Below are 20,118 nucleotides of genomic sequence, written 5' to 3'. Positions count from 1 at the left end.
TAATGGGCTTCAGCAAACTATTTTCTTCCTCAGCCTCCTTACTGCTCCTCCTCCACCTATGAAAGTCCTGAGTATTCTGTAACTAAAAGCAATAACACACACACTCCATCTATCTATAAACATATGTAATATATATGTATATGCTATATGTAGCATATATATAGTGTATACATACATATGTGTATGTACATTTTTATTCTAGTCTTCTTTCACATTTAATATTTCACCTAGTGAATTTTAATACACTATTTTGACATGATAGCCTCACTTCTTTTTATCCATGATGGTTGTCCTCTGATTCATGTAATTCTAATGACTTTGGTTGATTTTTAAATTACCACTAAGATTTTTTTTTAACCACCTTGTTTTCTTTCCTGAGCTCTAAATTTGAGAAAATGTCTAAGTTATCAAAAGCACCCCTTTAAACAATTTCTATGAGCTGTATGTAATTTCTTAGATTTTGCAAAAACTTGAGATTTGTTTCTGTTACTTTGTATAAAAGGTGTCTTATTAGTGCACTCTTAGATCATGAAGCATTTTTTAAGCTATATTGCTTTTTTAAAAAAATGATATCATTTGTTGCAGAGGAGAAACCAAGACCAACTTGATTTTAATTGCTTTGTTGAATATATACTTGTCTCCCTCCTGATCCACACACTACCACCATTATCTCTCAATCCTAGGTTGGATGTTTTTCAAAAAATTAATTAAAATTTAGATAATTCATTTCATAAATAAATATTGTATTATCTATCAAACAGGTGGGTGGTGGGGGATATAGCAGTGAATAAAACATTTAAAAATTCCAATCTCCTGGAGCTTACCTTCTAATAAAGTGAAAAAAAGCAATATAAGATATATATATATATATATATATATATGTATATATCAAAATATAAATGCTGAGGATACACTTATTAAATGTAAATATCTTACCAGGATATATCTAAGTGTAAGTCTCCTCTCATTGATCTACCTTTAATGCCGCTTTTCATTTTAACTCTAATGTCTTTTATAAACTCTAGAAACTCTAATCCATTATAGTCTCTCTCTAATTTTAAATTTCTGTTCACTTAGTCTTCATATTACAAATAGTTTTTAAGAAGGTCTTTTGAGTTATTTATTTTATTTTCTGCAGTATCAGTTAGTGACTTCCAGATTCAAATGGTGATTTAATTTGTTAATATTCATTCTCATATCATCTTAAAGTCATCTTCTTAAATAAGAGAATTTCATTCATTCGTTTGTCCATCCATCCATCCATTCAAAAGATATTTAAATTTATTTTGTGCCAGCTGCAAGAGAATGCCAAGATGAAAATGCTCAGAGCAATATACTCTTATAGTGACAAAGGAAAAAAAAATAGAGCAATTTTCCTTTTCTGTGATGGTCTAAATCTAGTCATGGGAAGAATTTACACTTCTGTACTTCATATTTCTTCTTCATGGGTTACCTGTTGACATTTTATGTTTACTTAACTTTGAACAAAAAAATTTCTATTTAGTCTATGGGTTTGAGGATAGCCAGGATGTAAGGATTAGACTCAGCTCATAACAGACTGAGATCCAGGCCGGCCACTTGACTGCTCATTGACATTGGAGGGCAGCTGAGTTTGTAAAGGGATGAGTTGCTGGTTTTGCCTAAATTATATTTATTTATTCATTTGTCCATTTCTTTTAGTTGTGTATTTGTTCATCCAACCAATTTTTATAGTGGAGTCCAATTTGAAGAACAAGAGAAATAGTTGCTAAACATTTATTAAGTTTTTTTGTGGCACTTTGATGACCCTGGAACATTGGGAACTGGGAGAAACTGAGGCAGACCTATTGCTTGGTTTTTGTCTTTAAAAATGGACATTTGTGGGGTGCCTGAGTGGCTCAGTTGGTTAAGTGTCTGACTTCTGATTTCAGCTTAGGTAGTGATCTCAGGGTCATGAGATAGAGCCCCGCATTGGGCTCCCAGATGAGTGTGGAGTCTGCTTGAGATTCTTTCCCCTCCCTCTGCCCCTCCCCCACTTGCACTCTCTTTCTCTAAAACAAAACAAAACAAAACTAAAAATGGACATTTGCTTAAGGAAGTTTGTGATGCTGGCACAAAAGGCACACCCTGGATTTGTGGTAAGTGAGGAAATGGTCTACGGGAGGAAGAAGTTAAGTGAGGAAAATGGAAAAGGCTCTGACTAGAAATCCATTCTTAGTCCTGACCCATTAGAGAAGAAGTTTGAAAACATTTCTTCCAGAACCAGAGTACTGGTTTCTCATTTCATAGTGGAATTACATTGAGTATAATTTCCTTTTCCAGTAATTTCATAATTATATTAAGATTCTTTTGCCTATTGGTTCTTCAAATCTTTACATGAGAAATTCCCAGAGTCTAATAGTTTGGAACTCCAAAATCTTTTCCGTCAGTTTATGAAAAAATAACAAATATGAAGTAAGATTGAATGGTATTTGTAATAAACAGTAAACTTTGCTGTGCTTGAAATTAACATTTTACTACTCTTTTATCACATATATAGTCATTTGTTATCCCTTTAGCTATTCATCAACTCATCTTTTGTGGTCCATATATACAATGGAATATTACTCAGCTATCAGAAAGAACGAATTCTCAACATTTGCTGCAACATGGACGGCACTGGAGGAGATAATGCTAAGTGAAATAAGTCAAGCAGAGAAAGACAATTATCATATGATTTCTCTCATCTATGGAACATAAGAACTAGGATGATCGGTAGGGGAAGAAAGGGATAAAGAAAAGGGGGGTAATCAGAAGGGGGAATGAAACATGAGAGACTATGGACTATGAGAAACAAACTGAAGACTTCAGAGGGGAGGGGGTGGGGGAATGGGATAGACTGGTGATGGGTAGTAAGGAGGGCACGTATTGCATGGTGCACTGGGTGTTATACGCAACTAATGAAGCATCGAACTTTGCATCGGCATCCGGGGATGTACTGTATGGTGACTGACATAATATAATAATAAAAAAAAAAAAGAAAAGAAAAAAAGAAAAACAGACTCCCTGCTGAGCAGGGAGCCTGAAAGGGGGCTAGATCCCCAGGACCCTAGAATCATGACCTGAGCCAAAGGCACGTACTCAACTGACTGAGCCACTCAGTTCAGGTGCCCAGTGGACCTCTTTCTTTTCTAATATAAACATTTAAAGCTGTACATTTTCCCTCTAGTGTTGCTTTAGCTGTATCACACATGTCGATATGTTGAATTTTCATCATCCAGTTTGACATACTGCCTTATTTCCCCTGTTACTTCTTCTTTGATTCGTGGATTGTTTAGAAGTTTGTGGTTTAAATTTCAGATATTTTTTTCCCCTAAATATCTTATTTTTTATGGCTTTCTAATTGAATTTTATTGTGATCAGAAAACATCCTTTGTACAATTTCAGTTCTGTTAAGTATATCTTGTGGCCTGTTTCATGATGCATTATATGATCTCTCATGTTGAATGTTTAATTTGTTCTTGAAAAAAATGTTTATTCTCTTGTTGTTGGTTTTGATGTTCTGTGCCTATTTGCTAGACCAATATGTTGAACATATTGTTTAGATCATCTCTATATTTCCTGAATTTTTGTCTGATTGTTTCTATCAATTAATAAGAGATCATATTTTAAAAATCTCCCACATTGTTTTTGGAGTTATTTCTCCCCTTAAATGTGTTTATTTCTGAGTCATGTATTTTAAAGTCCTGTTAGGAGGATTGCACATATTAATTATTGTTATTTCTTCCAGACAATTTGATCCTTTTATTATTATGAAATTTCTCTCTTTATTTTTGGTAGTACTTTTTGTCTTCAAATTATTTTATCTAATATTAGTTTAACTACACCAATCCTATTCTTACTGTTTATATGGTGTATCTTTTCTATTTATTTACTTTCAACCTATCTGTATCTTTGTATTTAAAGTTAATTTCTTGAAGATAAAATAGTTGGGTCTTGATTTTTTTATTCATTTTGATAATCTCTGACTTTTAATAGGAGAGTTTAGTCATTTATATTTAAAATAGTTATTGATAGGTCTGGATTTAGTTTTCCTATTTTCTAACGCGTTTTCTATTTATCTTCTCTGTTTTTTGTTCTTCTGTTTCTACATTTCTGTCCTTTTTTGGGGTTTTGAATATTTTCCAAATTCTACTTTATCTATTTTTTTTTAAATATGCCTTTTTGTATTTTTTTAGTAGTTGCTCTGGGGATTAAAACATATCTCTCTAACTTTTCATAGTGAACTTAGAGTTAACAATGTGCCATTTTACATACGATGCAGAACCTTGCAACTGTGTAAATCCGTATAATGTCCCTCATTTTATGCTGTCATGGACATGTTTTATTTCTATACTCATTATAAACCCCTTGAGATAGTATTATAATTTTTACTTCATTTTTTTTCAAGATTTGTCTATTTTAGGGAGAGAGGGAGGAAGGGAGTACGTGCAAGTGAAAGGAGGGCCAGAGGGCGAGAATCTTCAAGCAGACTCCCCTCTAAACCAAGAGCCCATTACGGGGCTTGATCAAATGACCCATGAAATCATGACCTGAGCTGAAACCAAGGGTCAATGCTTAACCAACTGAGCCACTCAGATGCCTCTATAATTTTTACTTTCAATCATCATATGAAATTTAGAGACGTTTGAAGGAAAAAAGAATAGTCATTTATCTTTACTTTATATTTCCCATTTCAGTACTCTTCATTCTTCCTGAGGATATGAATCTCCAATTGGAATAATTTTTTTTTCAGCCTCAGAACTTCCTTTGGCATTTCTTCTAATACATGTCTGCTGGCAACAAATTCTCTCATATTCTTTCTGTCTGAAAATATATGTTTTCCAAATTCTAGAAGGATATTATTGCTGGATATAAAATTCTTGGTTGACAGTTTTTACTTGCTACTTTGCTTTCATCACCTTAATATTTTTTTTCCACTGTCTTCTGGGCTCCATAGTTTCAGAAAAATAAATGATATCATGATTTAATTTTCTCTCTTTATGTAATGTCTCCTTTTTCTTTGACTTCTTTTGAAATTTTTCTTCTTTTCTTTGGTTTTGTGCAGTTTTATCTTGACCTATCTAGGTATGGTTCTCTTCTTATTTTTTTCCTGCTTGGAGATTGCTAAGATTCTTAAATCTTTAAATTTATGTCTTTTGCCAAGTTTTGAAAAAAAAATTAAAAAACCCAGCCATTATTTCTTCAAAATATGTTTTGTTCTATTCTTTCTCTTTTCTTCTGAGATTCCCAATTATACAAATAGATCTTTTGATATTATTTCAGAAATCAATAAAGCTCTGTTGATTTATTTTTAAACATTCTTTTCCATAAGTCAGATAATTACTCTTAATCTCTCTTCAAGTTTACTGAATATTTTCTCTGTCTTCTCCATTCTCCTGTTAAACTCATATAATACATTTTACATATCAAATATTTATAAACCAGATATTTTCAACTCTAGAATTACCCTTTTTTGAATGATCATTTTGCTGGACAGAGAATTCTTGATTTATAGTCTTTTTCTTTCAGCACTTTGAGTACATTATCCCACAGCCTTCTGCCTTTTCTGTTTTCTGATAAGTCAGTGTACCTCTTATTAAAGACTTTTTGTGCATGATGGCTCATTTATTTGTTTCTCTTTCTCTTCCTGCTTTCAAGAGTCTCTCTTTGTCTTTTGCAGTTTGACTATGATGTGTCTAGATGTGGATCTCTTTTATTTTATCCTATTAGTAGTGTTTTGAGATTCGCGGATGTGTAGATTAATGTTTCTCATCAAATTTGGGAATTTTCAGCCATTCTTCAAATATTCATTCTGCCTTTTTCTCTCTCTCTCCTCTTATGGGACTCCCATACATATGTTGGTATACTCATTGCTATCCCACTGTCTCTGAATCTTTGGTAATTTTTCTTTATTATTTTTTTCTCCGTTCCTTAGACTGGATAATTTCAACTGACCTTTCTTCAAGTTTGCTTATTTTTCTTCTATCAGCTCTTACATTATTCCCCTTTAAGATTTTATTTAAGACTGAGAGAGAGAGAGCATGAGTCGGGGGAGAAGCAGAGACAGAGGGAAAGGGAGAAGCTAAGGCAGAGGGAGAGGGAGAAGCAGACTCTCCACTGAGCAGGGAGCCCAATGCAGGTGTCAATACCAGGACCCTGAGATCATGTCCTGAGCTGACAGTAGATGCTTTACTGACTGACCCACCCAGTTACTCTGTTATTCCCCTTTAGTGAATGTTTCATTTTAATTATCAGATTTTTCATCTCTAGTATTTTTATTTGGTTTCATTTTATAATTTTAATCCTGGTATTCATATTTTCTATTTGGTGTGGCATCATCATACTTCCCTTTAGTTTTTTTAATGTAATTTTATTTCATTATTTGAACATATGTATGATATCTGATTTAAAATTTTTGTCTTACAAGTACGATATCTGGGCTCCTCAGAAACAGATTCTGTTGGCTGTTTACTTTCTTATGTATTGGATAATTTCCTGTTTCTTCTTGTGCCTTATAATTTTTTTGTTGAAACTTGGATATTTTAAATAATGTAGCATGGTAACTCTGGGAATAGATCTCTGCTTCCTCCCCCAGACTTTGTTATTATTGTTGTTACTGTTTATGTGTTCAGTTATTTTCCTGGAAAAATCTATAATATCTGTATTCTACATTTTGTGCAGCCACTCAAGTCTCATGTCTGTGCAATTATCTTAGTGGTCAAATAATGATGGGACAGAGATTTCCTTAAAGGCCTTCAACCAGTGAGTCTCTCATTTTTTGCTGAAGGATGTAATGTGTGGGTTGGAGTAGGATTTCAGTGCTTCGCTAGTTTATAATTATGCCTTAATCTTTACTTCTTACTTGCACAGAGCCTCATGGTCAGCTATGGATAGAGATTAGAGCCTTTTCAAATCTTTTTGTGATATATGCACAGCACTGCACATGCATTTGGACTTCTGGATTCCCAGAAATGTGTTAGATCTTTTCAGAACCCCCTATGGAGAGCTCATCCCCCTTATTTGCCTTTAATTTTTTTCTTTTTGCCACTTAATTACCGCAACTGGCACTGGTGCCCTCAGTAGCTATAATGTTAAGCCACTGTCTCTGACTTTTTTTGGCAAATGCCCTGTAGATATTGCTTTCCTTGTCCAATGAGCTCTGAGTCAGTTGAAATAATGACAAACCATGAGAATGGGATTTTTCCAGGGAGTTCCAAGATGGGTCAGATAATGACAGTTCTCTGGGGATATACTTTTAGGGGAGCTCCAAACCCATTCTATCTATTCCTGTGGCTGCTAGGCTTCTGTTTCACAGTTACTGTCAATCCATAGTGACTGCTTTTCAAGGCTACTATAGACATGGGAAGAATGGGATGGGAGTATGGTAGCTTAAAATGCCACAAAGCCTAATATTCTCATTCAATTAATTCAACTATTTGAATAAACTCTCTTGAATAACCAATCCTTTGGTTAATTTCAGGAGCCCTTAAAATGATGATTTGACAACTATTTACCAGTATTCTCATTGCTTTAATGGAAAAGTGGATTTTTGGAGGTCTTTACTTTGCCAATGCTGCTTTCTAAAAACTGAATAATTTATTTAAATCATAAATATTTGCATGTACTACAGTACTGATTTTTTAAGTACATCATAAATTACTTGAAAATAGAAATTTAAAACAAATGTAATGAAAAGTAAATATAAATAAAAATTCTGATATTCCCTATTTTACCTCAGTAGTTTATCTTCCTGGGATATGAGCTCTTTTCTTTTGGAGATTTCTATAAAATTTTTACTTCTGGTGTGATTGAGAGAGCAAAACAATTTATCAAGGCTTATAAATTCTATTGATCATGAATACTGATAATAAATATAATTATCAGTATATTTTTAAAGTTTTAATTTAAATTCTAGAAGAAATTTATGTTTAAACCCTCAAACATCAGAGGGTATTCAGGAATTCTCTTTTGTAAAGCAAGGGCTCTAAAGAGCATAATACCCCATTGGTTATTTGGCTCTCACAGAGAAGATCAGGAATCAGCAGACTACAGTGTGTTGGCCAAATCCAGCCTGCTGAGGGCCAAATCTAGCCAAACCCATTTGCTTAAGCTGCTTTAATACAACAAAGATAAAGTTGAGCAGTCGCACAGACTGTATGTCCCAGAAAGCCTAAAATGCTTAATATCCCTTCACATAAAAAGTTTTCTGATTTTTGAAGTAGTTCTCACTGGATGTTAGTAGTTTGGGGGATGTATTCAAATTATTAACCATATTTGTGAATAAGTACAGATTTCTGGGTTCTACCTTAGGCATCATAACATCAACCAGTTACTTGTTCTCTGATTTTCAGTTGAGTTTGGTAAATGGGGATCACTGCTGGGAGACTATTAGGAAGGAGAGAGAAAAGTGAGATCAAGGTGTTTATTTTCTTTGTTTCTTCCCTCCAGGCATCTCTCATTTAGATGGCTCTCTTCATCCATCCTTCTGTGTATCAGTGGTTTCATAATCAGCCCCTTTCTTCACACCTTCAGGTTGTAGAGAGAGTATTTGAGTACTTACTATTTTGGGGGATATTAAAAATCCTTTGTAGTTTCCTTAATCCCTATCCACACTTTTGTAAATAATTCCCCTTTTTTAACTCCCATAAATTTTATTCATTTTAATTTGCCTTTCCTTTCAAGCTGGAAATCTCATACTGCAAATCTTTCTGTTCTTCTTTTATTAGATCAAAACTTCAGCCCATCATTTCTCCATATTAAACTTCTGTCTTCAAAAATATTGTCTTTCCCTGTTGCTTTTGTGCTATTTTAAATTTTAAAAATTCTACCTTCTATTTTTTAATCAAACATTCTTTGGTGTTATTCAACCAGTTACTAATCTATTTTAAAAGCCACTGGTCTTCATACTTTCATTTTGGCCATTCTCTGATGCCCGTGCCCTCTGATTCCTCCAAAATTTCATATTCATAGGAAGGACATGATGTCAGTGACTATACATATCTGTTCTATCTTCAGTTTCTGACAGGTGGCAGACAAATTCAGATATACTTAAGAAATGGCAGTCTAATGAAGTATTTCAGTTTTTCCAAACTTGGCTTTCCTTTGAGGGTTCCTATAGGAAGCTTTTGCTCTATGACACTGTTGATGTTCTTGTGACACTTGCCTCTTTACACTTGATCACACCTGTTGACATGGAGGTTCATCAGCATTTTAACAACAGACATTTCTTGAATTTCCCTTTTGTCCAGACTATATCACACTGAGTTTACCCTAAGCTAGAGAATTAAGGTCAGTGTGAGGTACCCGATAAAACAGGTCTATTTGACATGACAGCATGCTATATGGTATTTAAATTGTATAATACATATATATCCTCAGTTTAGGAAGTTCTCTAATCTTTATTGGTGAAGAGCATAAGCAAAGACAGGCTTTTCAAAATTTCTCCATATATAATTTGCTCATAATTTCTCCTATGGAATTGCTCATCAGAAATCTGTCATTAAATCTTCTCCAGAAAGTGCAACACAAGTGGTCAGAAATAAATTGCTGTTATTGTGTGTGTACAAAGTTATTGTTCTTATTTGTATAATTATTTTTGGTTTCTGAATACAATATTTTCATGAATCAAAATCAGCTTTAAGACTAATATCTCTTTATGAGAAGGACTCTGACAGCAGGAAGTAGAGAAAAAAATATGTAGATTCTATGGAGGAAGGACCAAAACACAGGCTCATTTCACTGCTTGTATCTTCTTAAAGAATTGAGCATGTTGGTAAGCTAATAACAAAAGAGAGCAATAGGGGACCATAACCGAATAGAAGAGAATCAAATTCTAGCTAATGATTCCTCTACCCTTACTTGCCGGTGCCAAAATGTGATTGTAAAAAAAATAACATAGTGGATTATGAAACATCTTTTTAAATTTTTTCCCTTAGATCATAAATAATAGTAATAATAATAATAATAATAAACATTTAGTAAGCACTTACTATAGGTGACCAAAAGCTTGGAAATACAGACAAATATGCACAATAAATAGTTACTAATATTACAATGTATGATTTGTTTAGTGGACTTTCTGATATATTTAGTGTGTTGCCTCTCATCATGTGGTCATCATCCTCAGATAAGCTTTGCAGAACTTACATCTTATACAGTTGAAAGGCATGTACTTCGGAAATCTTTTTGAACAGTTCTGCAAGGCACCTCCAATCCCTTAGACGCTTGGCAAGTTGGCCAGTTTGGACCAACTACAACTGTGGCTATGACTGTTTCCTTCACCTTTTTGGAAATGGATGCTAGTCCACAAAAGAGTTTGTCTAACAGACTGACTATGTCTTTGAATTTTTAAACCGGCTTTCTAATTGTGCTATGAAAAATGGCAGCTCTTTCAGGGTGGTACATATTAAAAGGCTCTTTTGTTCATTGTTAGGATCAGCCCTTCATCTGCTTAGCACTATCAGCTCAACACATTCATCTTTCATCAATCTGTAAAAAATATGAAATTATGGTATTTGTGTTTCCAGATTTTATGGATACCCTGCATATGTTGAGGAATCTTCTTTTTTCATGTAATCCTCATACCAAATCTATGAGTTGGCTTCTATTATTACTTTCATTTTATAGAGGAAGAAGTGGAGGGTAGAGGGAGATTAAGTAACTTGTCCAAAATCACAGAACTGGTAAATGGAAAATTATGGGTCTTGGGTTTAGGGAAGGAGAATAAATTAAAGGGAGAAAAATTGATGAAGAAATACTATGTTAGCTAGTAAAACACAAATATTTTGCTGTATGTTTATATAATCTAACTGTTAATATAACCTGCTGTCTGGCTTATGTATTAGATATCAGACTTTTAAGGAACACCAAAATGGTTTCCAGAGAGCTTTTCTGATAACCATACTTCACCATGGAAGTGCTAGGTGGCTTTTGATAAAATTTATAGCATCTCTGTGCCTTCAAAAATGGAGGCGATTTTAGCTATCTACCTGCCAGGTGAGTTGCTATTTGGGAATTCGAATACAAATTGTTTTTGGACTTCCTTGGAAGAAAGTCATTCTATAAAAACAAATTTGGGCTATTATAATGACAAGTGTGTGAGTGTACATTAATTTCTCCCTTATGTTGTTATTGCCAGCAGATGGAGGTCGAAATTGAATTGCTGCTGACTGTTGTCCCTTGTTATGGCCTGTGGAGATAAGACAATTGAGGAAGAACTTAGAGGAATGCCAAGTAGCAGAGCATGAAGCAGTGGGTGTGACCCACAGCCTTGGACATTTTATGGCTGATAGCATTTGGCAAGAAAAAAACTGCCTCTATAGTAGTCTTGCAAATAGGTCTCAACATTAACCATGCCCTCACCCTCACCCATATTTGATTTGCCCTGTAATATATGCATTTGCCAAAATCCACTCTTCTAATTGTCAGCTAACTCACTAGTCCCCTCACAAAATGCCTAAATAACTAAATAAATCACGCTGGAAGACATTTCTTTGTTTCACTGCAAATTTGGGCACAGGAAGTCGAGGCAATGCATATGAAACTTCTTGTCCATTCTACCTTGAATCCTTTTGGGCTTGTCTTGGTTTTTCTGTTTGTCCAGAGATTGTTCCTAGAGAGTCCTCAGATGATCTGCGAGTGATGCCTGACCCAGGGGAATTAGAAGCACAATATCTGTGCACACTATCACATCTGTTTTTGTTTTTTTCCATTAGGAGAGAGTCCGAATCTTTCACAAGATTCTCGAAGGGGCGTAGGACTTCAAAAGCTTATGAATTCCTGCTTTGGAACTTTGGTTTATGGGGCAGTGAAACTTTGTATGTTTGCTTTAACGACTGAGACACAGCATTTTATGTGAATGAGAACAAGGGAGTGGTGGAGAAAAACAGCTTGGAGGGCATTATTACCTTTCCCCATCTTCATTTCTTGTCATGAATTATTAATCATGAGGTAACACTTCATCTGATGCTTTGAAAACTCCCCCCCGGTAAGAACAGCCTAATTGAATTGGAGGAAGTGGAGCAGGAAGAACTAAACGTGGACGTTGATGGTTTCACCAAAAGCAATTATACACCCTACAGCCTTCTCCACCTGTTTGAAAACCCAAGGCCCACTAATTCTCTTGCCACAAGGGAACGGATGGGAAAGTAGAGGAAAAATTAAAATTGTGGAGCTTCAAACATATCTTCCTTGAGATTACTTCATTTTGGCTAAGGGGTGTATGGGGGGATAAGGGAGGATAAGTGGTGTGGGCAGGGGCCTGATATACTGGAGATGAGAGCGTAAACCAGTTCAGTCTCTCTGGAGGGCATTTTGGCAAGGTAACAAAAACTTTAACACAGGCATACTTCTACCCAGTAATTCCGATTGCAGCAGTGCATATATCTAAAACTTTAAAATAATTCATATGCATAATAGAATATGGAGGAGTCATTAGAGATCATGATGAAATGCATTTTGATATGAAACTATGGTTTTGATATGTTGTGTGAAAAAGGCAATAAACTAATATGTATGTATACAGAGTATAGTATAATACACATTGATGAGAAGTGTAATACTATGGGACTGAGGAATATGTGCCTTAAGGCACATTTTGATACAATATAAACATGGAAAAAGTCTGGTAGGATATGCACTAAATGATAAATATTGTCCCCAGTGGGTGCTGTGATTGCAGTTAATTTATTGTTGCTTATCTTTATTTTCATTTCATTTTCTGCAAAAAGCATGTACTTTTTTGTCATTAAATGTACGGATACAAATTTAGACAATACCTTCTTTTGAAAACATAGACTCCAGGTTGAAAATAGATGGTTGTATTAGCAAAGGACCAACTCTTGGCAACTCCCAAAGGTTGGGTCCCACGCATAGAAACTGAAACAGACAGAGGTGATGGAAAATGCCCTTTCTCCTTCTAAATGACCGGGAGAGGCCAGCCTGGGCTTTCTCCGTGGTACCTAACCACTCCTTTCTATCCACAGCCATGTCATACCAAGTGAGTTTCAGCTGTGTTAAATAGCACGTAGAAAGGCTTTTAAAGACACTGGAAAATAAAAGGAAAAAACCCATCTCAGACCTTACCAGAATTTCCTACTTCATGCTGCTTACATACTGACTTCCCTCAGATGCCTATGCTTACTCCGATCATAGCATCTTCCAAACTAGCTGGAATTACCCTGTCTTCCTTACAGAACGCATACTGTCTGTGTCTTGGTTTCCACTGTACCCCCAGCACCTAGCACAACACTCCATCCGTAAGTGCTGAGTGAATCCATGATAAAAGGAATGGATGGATGAAGGGCAGCAAGGAACTACCAACTTTGCTATACTGGATTCCCAAAAAGCAAATGCAATGAAATCCAAGTCTGGGAAACATATTTTTCCAAAGATAACCAGAGTAGAACAGGCAGTGTCTCCAAGGGATAAGCAAGGAGGACTCAAGATGGTGCATGTGGGGATTGGGAAGGGCTAATGAGGAGGGAAGGGGTGCCACAAAAACCACGCTGAAATGAAAAGGCAAAGATGAGTTGTTGCAGTTACAGTCTATGATTGTAAATGACATTACTATAGGCATGGGGGAACAAAGGTTGTTTAGTTTGCAGACAAGTGGATTCTTGAATGGGTGAAAATTAAATCTGCGGGATGATTTGACGTGGAGACAGCACACAGGACGATTTTAGCCACATAAACAAGAATGGCCATGTGCAATGATTTCTATTCAACCCCCCTGGCTTCCTGGCCTAAGCTGATTATTATTAAGCATTTATGTGGCATTTCATATGTACAAGTGCTTTACAATCATTTATTATTTATTCCTCACAACGTGAGAAAGCCACAAATCAAGGGCAGGGATAAAGTTAATACAATTTTATTAAACAAGAGGGGTGTGCCTAGCAGCAGGCTCAGCTACAACCGGGGAGTGTGACCTCACAGGAGAGAAGAAACATGACAATTACTTTTTCTCTTTTTGTGTTGCAATTTACACTTTTAATCAGTATTAAGCCAGGTGACCCTGCACACCTGGGAGAACTCCTGGGAGCCTGGAAACCTGGTGTGCCAACTCAAGGGAAACCCTGCCTCTGAATCTGTCATTTCGATCACCAGTTTCTTCCCTCCCTCCCCCTTCCCTGCTGTCTCCATTTTATTTCTTCTATTTCATGTTTTCTTTTTCTCTTTTTTCTATCATGCCCCGTCTCTCCTTTTGTTTGTTCCTATTTCTTTCTCTCTTATCCTTGTCTTCCTCCCCCCCACCTCTCATCTGACTCTCCTTTCTCTTCTCTGCTTCTTTCCCTTCTTTCTGACTCTCCTTCTCTCTCCTCCCACAGACACACACAGACACACACGGACACTACACACAGAGAAAGAAGCAGAATCTAATTGTAGGAGGTGCAGAAGGTCATTTCCTTTCTAAGACAGCACTCCTTCACTGCCTTCTTCTGAGACCTGACACATGGAAAATTTTAACTCGATTTGTACAGGGAGAATAATGCCAGTGTTAATCCAAGTTGCTTGGAAGGTCATTTAAAAACCATTCCAGGTTGTTTTACTCCCACTGCTAGTGTTCTTCAGGCACTTCTCATAAATGCTAATGAATAATTCACCTTGGTAGTATAGACAAACACAGTCTGGTGGTGTTATTTGGAAATCATTCAAATTGACTAATTAGTCATTTCCTTTAGATTTTATTTAACAAAGGAAAAAGGATTTTGAGATATTTGGTAAATCATACGTTACGTTACTAAAATCTTAATAACTCATATTAATTTGGGAAAGGGCTGAACACATTTAGTGAAAAAGCCTGAATGGTTGCAATTTTTAAAAATTATATATAAATTTATTACATTCTAGGCAGAATCTTATTAGACACTGAACAAAAATATCTTAGCTAGAGGTCTCACTGGTCTAATTTTGAGGAATAGATAAGAATCATTTGTTATTAATGCATGTATTGAAACAAAGAATAATACATGAACACTCTCCCTAAAATCTCTTTAAATATATTCATTCATGACCACCTACTATGTGTAGGACACACTGTTCTATGTGCAAACAATAGAACAGACAACTGACATAAAAAGTCCTTACTTTCATGCAATTTAGATTCTAGTGGGGATATTTTATAAAGTTAGAAAAAGATAATTGTTAGATGATTAGATATATAGATAGATAGATAAAAACGAATGGATGTCAAATAATGACAAGTGCTAGGCAGAAAATAGAAAGTGATTGGGTATGTTTTGGGGTATGTTGGATGCTATTTTTGAAGGGGTGAGGAAAAGCCTTTAGGGAAGGTGACAATAGAGCAGAGACCAAATATTGAGAAGGAATCACTATATTAAGATCTGAGCATTTCAAGGAGGTAGATAAGCAGTGTGTAAGAGCCCAGAGGTGTAAACAAGCTCAGTGTGTTAAAATCTCATGTGTTTGTAGCCTAGTGAAAAAAGTAAGAGTGGTAGGAGAAAAGGGCTAAGTCTGGCTAGGGACCAAATCACATCGTTTCTTCCTTTTGCTTATTGAACTTTTCCTACTTAATGAAGGGAAGTTTCATCTTAGTGACTAAGTCATGGCAATTTTCCATTACTGGTAGGAGCAGGATGAGGTTGTTCAGTTGTGACCAATATACCTCCCCTCTGCACACATTTACTTTTAAACCTAGAACCATTCCCTATTCTGGCCAGTAGATACATGTTTTTTAAAGATTTTATTTATTTATTTATTTGACAGAGAGAGAGAGAGACAGCCAGTGAGAGAAGGAACACAAGCAGGGGGAGTGGGAGTGGAAGAAGCAGGCTTCCCGCAGAGAAGCCTGATGCGGGGCTCGATCCCAGAATTCCAGGATCATGCCCTGAGCTGAAGGCAGACGCTTGGCGGCTGAGCCACCCAGGTGCCCCAGTAGATACAAGTCTTCAATGTACCAGTAAAGAGAAACCTCAGAGAACAAAGAAGGGACTTTTTTTGGTTTTTCAATTCAATGAAAAGCAGAGAACATAATTAACATAAAATGTAATAAAACACATTCTTGGGTTTTATCCTCAGGATTATATTAAGATCCTCTTAGTTGGATAGATGGAAGATTTCTACATTCTACTTGCCTCCTTTCCAACTCAGACCAAATTCAGGAAAGAGGAGATAGATGCCTGACCTGACCAGCTACCATCTTTGGAGCTGTAGGCACTCTGCCAAAACTCTTCTCCATGCTTTCCTACTTCACCAGGTAGTGAGGGTCTTCCCAGTTCAAATTGGATCCTACCTCTGCTAGTCCAACGGTCACCAGCCAGTGGCCTGAGTGACACATAGACTTAGTGGGAGATGTGACTCAAAAGACATTTTGGAGTCGGGAAGGGATGGATCTTGAAAATAATGTTGGGTGATATTGTCAGCCTAAATAAAGAGGTAAGCTAAAGCAAGTTCAAAATTGTCAAAAATATGAGCTTATTCAGAAATAGAGGAGTTGCAATTCAGGACATGCAAACTGTAGCAAGCTACAGATGAGTCTTTTAAGGGTTTGGGGCAGGCTATATTTATGAGCAAGTAATGTAAAGAGGGGAGACTTTAGTTAGACTCTGTTAAAAAAAAAATCGTGACTAGCTCTGAAAATTCCCCAAGCGGACAAAACCAGTCTAGTCATACAAAGCTCAATTCAGCTTATTTTGTGAGACCAGCCCAGTCTAGGTCATTTCTTATTCATGTCTCTACCAACCATAAGCAAAAATTTCCCAGGGTTGATATGAGGCAACTCCTTGACTATCTTCCTATAATTTAAGAAAATTCCAATACTATCAGTTTTCCATAAATCAGGCATTTATGGGAAATCACTCTCTCAGTCCTTAAATTTTGTTTTCCTGAGAGCACAAATGTGAGATTTGACATTTTATATCCTCTGGTTCCATTTTAGATTGAAATTCTTTCACATTTCCTCCTTTTGATCAAGATCCTTCACAGAAAGCATTGTTGATCAGTTATGGTATTCAGACGTTCATTAATTTTTGTCAAAGGTATAGTTCTTTATAGATGGATTGTGTTGTATGTTCTGTGAAGATGAGGAGGACCATCATGTGTCTTTTTCCATGCAGCAGAAGAAAGCCATCCTCAGGAGTCTTGTGCCTGAGGTGGGGGGCAGTGGGGGAAATGATATGGAATTTCATTGACCTCCTTTGGGCCACAAGAGGATTGAAAATGAAAAATTTGTTATGTCCCTATAAGGTGGACCATTTAGTTCCCATGGTCAGTTGAGTTTCAGGAAAAGCCTTTGAAAGGAAAATAATTTTATTTGTACATACATTTGGGAAGAAGGCATTTGTTTACTAATACAAAACATTAGAAATTTAATTAAAATGATTAAAATAAGGACCAAAAGCCCAATGATAGCTATCGATTGAAATACACCTCTCAGCTAGTTTCCCCAATTGCCTATGTTAAATAGATAGAAAATGTCCCAAGTTCTGGGAGCTTGGCCAACTTCTGCTAGCAGCTTGATATTGTCCTTCATTATTTTTAGTTCTTATGTTATTTTCCCTGACTTACTGACATAAAGACAACATTCTTCTCCAAGTAAGGTGCAGGTTTCCCCCTGCAGAGCTGTGAGGAGGTTTAGGGCTCTGGTTTTCTAGGATTACTTCTGCAAGCCTATCTATTTGGGTTTGTTGATATCCAAAAGCTCTGACAGAAGTATTGAAAGTGGTAGACATGACTATAGAAAGATTATGAACTGCTTTTTCAAGGTCTGCTACTCCAAACCAAGGGAAAAAACTCTGACAAAAGCATGCCCCAAACCCTTTCTGTCTACTATAGGGTTATATGTAGGCAGCCACCCAAAATGATAACATTCCCAGTTCCAACATGTCCTTTTAAGTTGATAGGAGAAAGACCACAGATTAGGTATATAAGCAGTGGAAGGAAGAGCTTTTCTAATTTTGGTGTCCGGGATGAGGACAATGCTCCCACAACATTCCTTCCAATTAAGGGGAAGTATAAAATATGTGTTTTTTTTCTACTTAAAAAGAAATACCCTAGTGTCTTGTAAGGGTAACACAATTTGCTCAGATTATTTTTCCTGGAATGAAAGAGGGGATTTCATAATTGGAAATATAATTTTTTATAAAGAGCACATGATAATCTGGTTCACTAGCATTGTGGAGATGGCTATGTGAGCACCTTAAATTTCTGAGTAGAAATACTTATATATCACTTATACAAGTGAGCTGACCTAGTATAAGTAAGATTTTGATAGAGTTTTGGAAAACCTCTGGAGAAAAAGCAAGTTAAGTTTTTCCATCATTCACCATATTTTTGGTCAATTCCTAGTGAAGTACCATGGAGTGGGAGCACATAAACTTTTCATTTCCTGATATTATGGTTTTCATTGATCCACTGTAGAGATACATTAATGGATGAGATGATATAGTCTTATGGATTTCAATGGGAAGTGAATTCATGTTCATCTGGGTCATATAAAATAGTATAGTTACAAATATTAAGTGGGAGAGATCCTAGAGTTTTGAGATTCCCATCATTGATTTGAAACATAAAGAAAAATTTGGGGTAAGATTCCAGATCTGAAAGGGATATCCATTTATGAGTGGGGGCATCCAATGGAAAGCCATAATATTTAGTAACAGTCTTCCAGAAGGAAGTACATATCAGTTACCAGAGGAAAATCCTACATCTTTACCAGATAGGTTTTGTCATTCTTCTAAAGATTGTGGCTTGGCCAATGATTCAGGTTCATTGTGAGTAATATTTGCTCTGGCACAAATCTGGCAAGAAGAATGTTTAGCAGAATCAGAGGTTTTGTAAGGTGGGAATAAAAGGATATGTTAAAACTAAAGTAAAGAACAGTAGGAAAACTAGAAAAAGAACAATTGAAGGCCTAAATGACCTAATTTAACTAAGCATAGAGTAATTAAACAACAACAACAACAACAGCCACCACCACCACCCAGGAAAGTTATATAGGCCTGGTCCAGAGAGCTTGGGTAAGCTGCCTACTCCAGATGCCATCTGCTTCGGTTCCTAGAAATTTTCAATTTCAGGTCACCAGTTGGTGTACAGATTTTTTCAGTTTGGGGGGCCTCCTTCAGATGTCACACATGAATCCAGGTGTTAATTCCCTGATGTTTGGCTGCAAAGGGGTTAATTAACAACACCTAGTAAAGGTCTTTCCAGCGATGTTGAAAAGAGTCATTTTGGAGATGTCTTTTCCAATAGAAGAACTCTCTGGGCTATAAAGTATGATGTTTGATGCCTGTGTCTCCAGGGAATGCTCTGTATAAAGATTGTTTTACCAGATGGTAATTATTTTCTTTGGACTTGAATAGCCCTTTGCAAAATTAAAGTATATTCCCCTTTATTAGTTGTGGGTCAGAAGAAGTGGGGGCTAAGTGTTATCTGCCATTGTATAATTACTTCCAAGGGTGAAAGTTTATAGATTCCAAAGGGAGTAGATCTAAGATTTAGAAGAACCAATGGTAATTCTTTTGGCCATGTATTTGAAGGATTTTGACTAATTTAGCTAACTGAGTCTTAATAATTCCATTTGTATGTTAGGCCAGTCTTTAGTATAATAAGCACAATGCCGGTACTGCAAAACTGGTCAGACAGCACAGACTTGTCTAAGTATTTGGCTAGTAAAGTGAGTTCCTGTCACAATGAAGTTTAAGGGAGAATAATCTTTCTTAATAGGATTTTAGCTACAGGAGAGGCAGTTCCCTGTTTTCATAGGAAAGCATCAGTCCAATGTGAAAACATGCAGACCATTACTTAGAACATATTTATATCCATGAGATGGAGACAATTGTATGAAATCCATTTGCCAAACCTCAAATGGTCCCCTGGGTAAACTAAAATGCCCAGAGGCAGTATGGATAATCTTCCTTGTGTTAAATTTAGGATGGTGAAACTGGTAAAATAAGTGCCCTTCATGGCCTTGCAGATGTTTCCCACCAATGTTGATTCATGAACATTATCATTTTATCAGTTGACCAATGATTTAATTTATGACTGGTAGTTAATAGTGATAATTCTAGATTTTCTGGCAGGACCAGTTTGTTATTGGGCCAGAATCAAAGTTTTGTTTCTTCATGATTACCAACAGTGTTTAGACCTCCAGTTTTCTTT

This window comes from Ailuropoda melanoleuca, chromosome 2 (genome assembly GCF_002007445.2).
Source record: "Ailuropoda melanoleuca isolate Jingjing chromosome 2, ASM200744v2, whole genome shotgun sequence".
In the NCBI taxonomy this organism is placed as follows: Eukaryota; Metazoa; Chordata; class Mammalia; order Carnivora; family Ursidae; genus Ailuropoda; species Ailuropoda melanoleuca.
Note: the sequence above shows the minus strand (reverse complement) of the source record.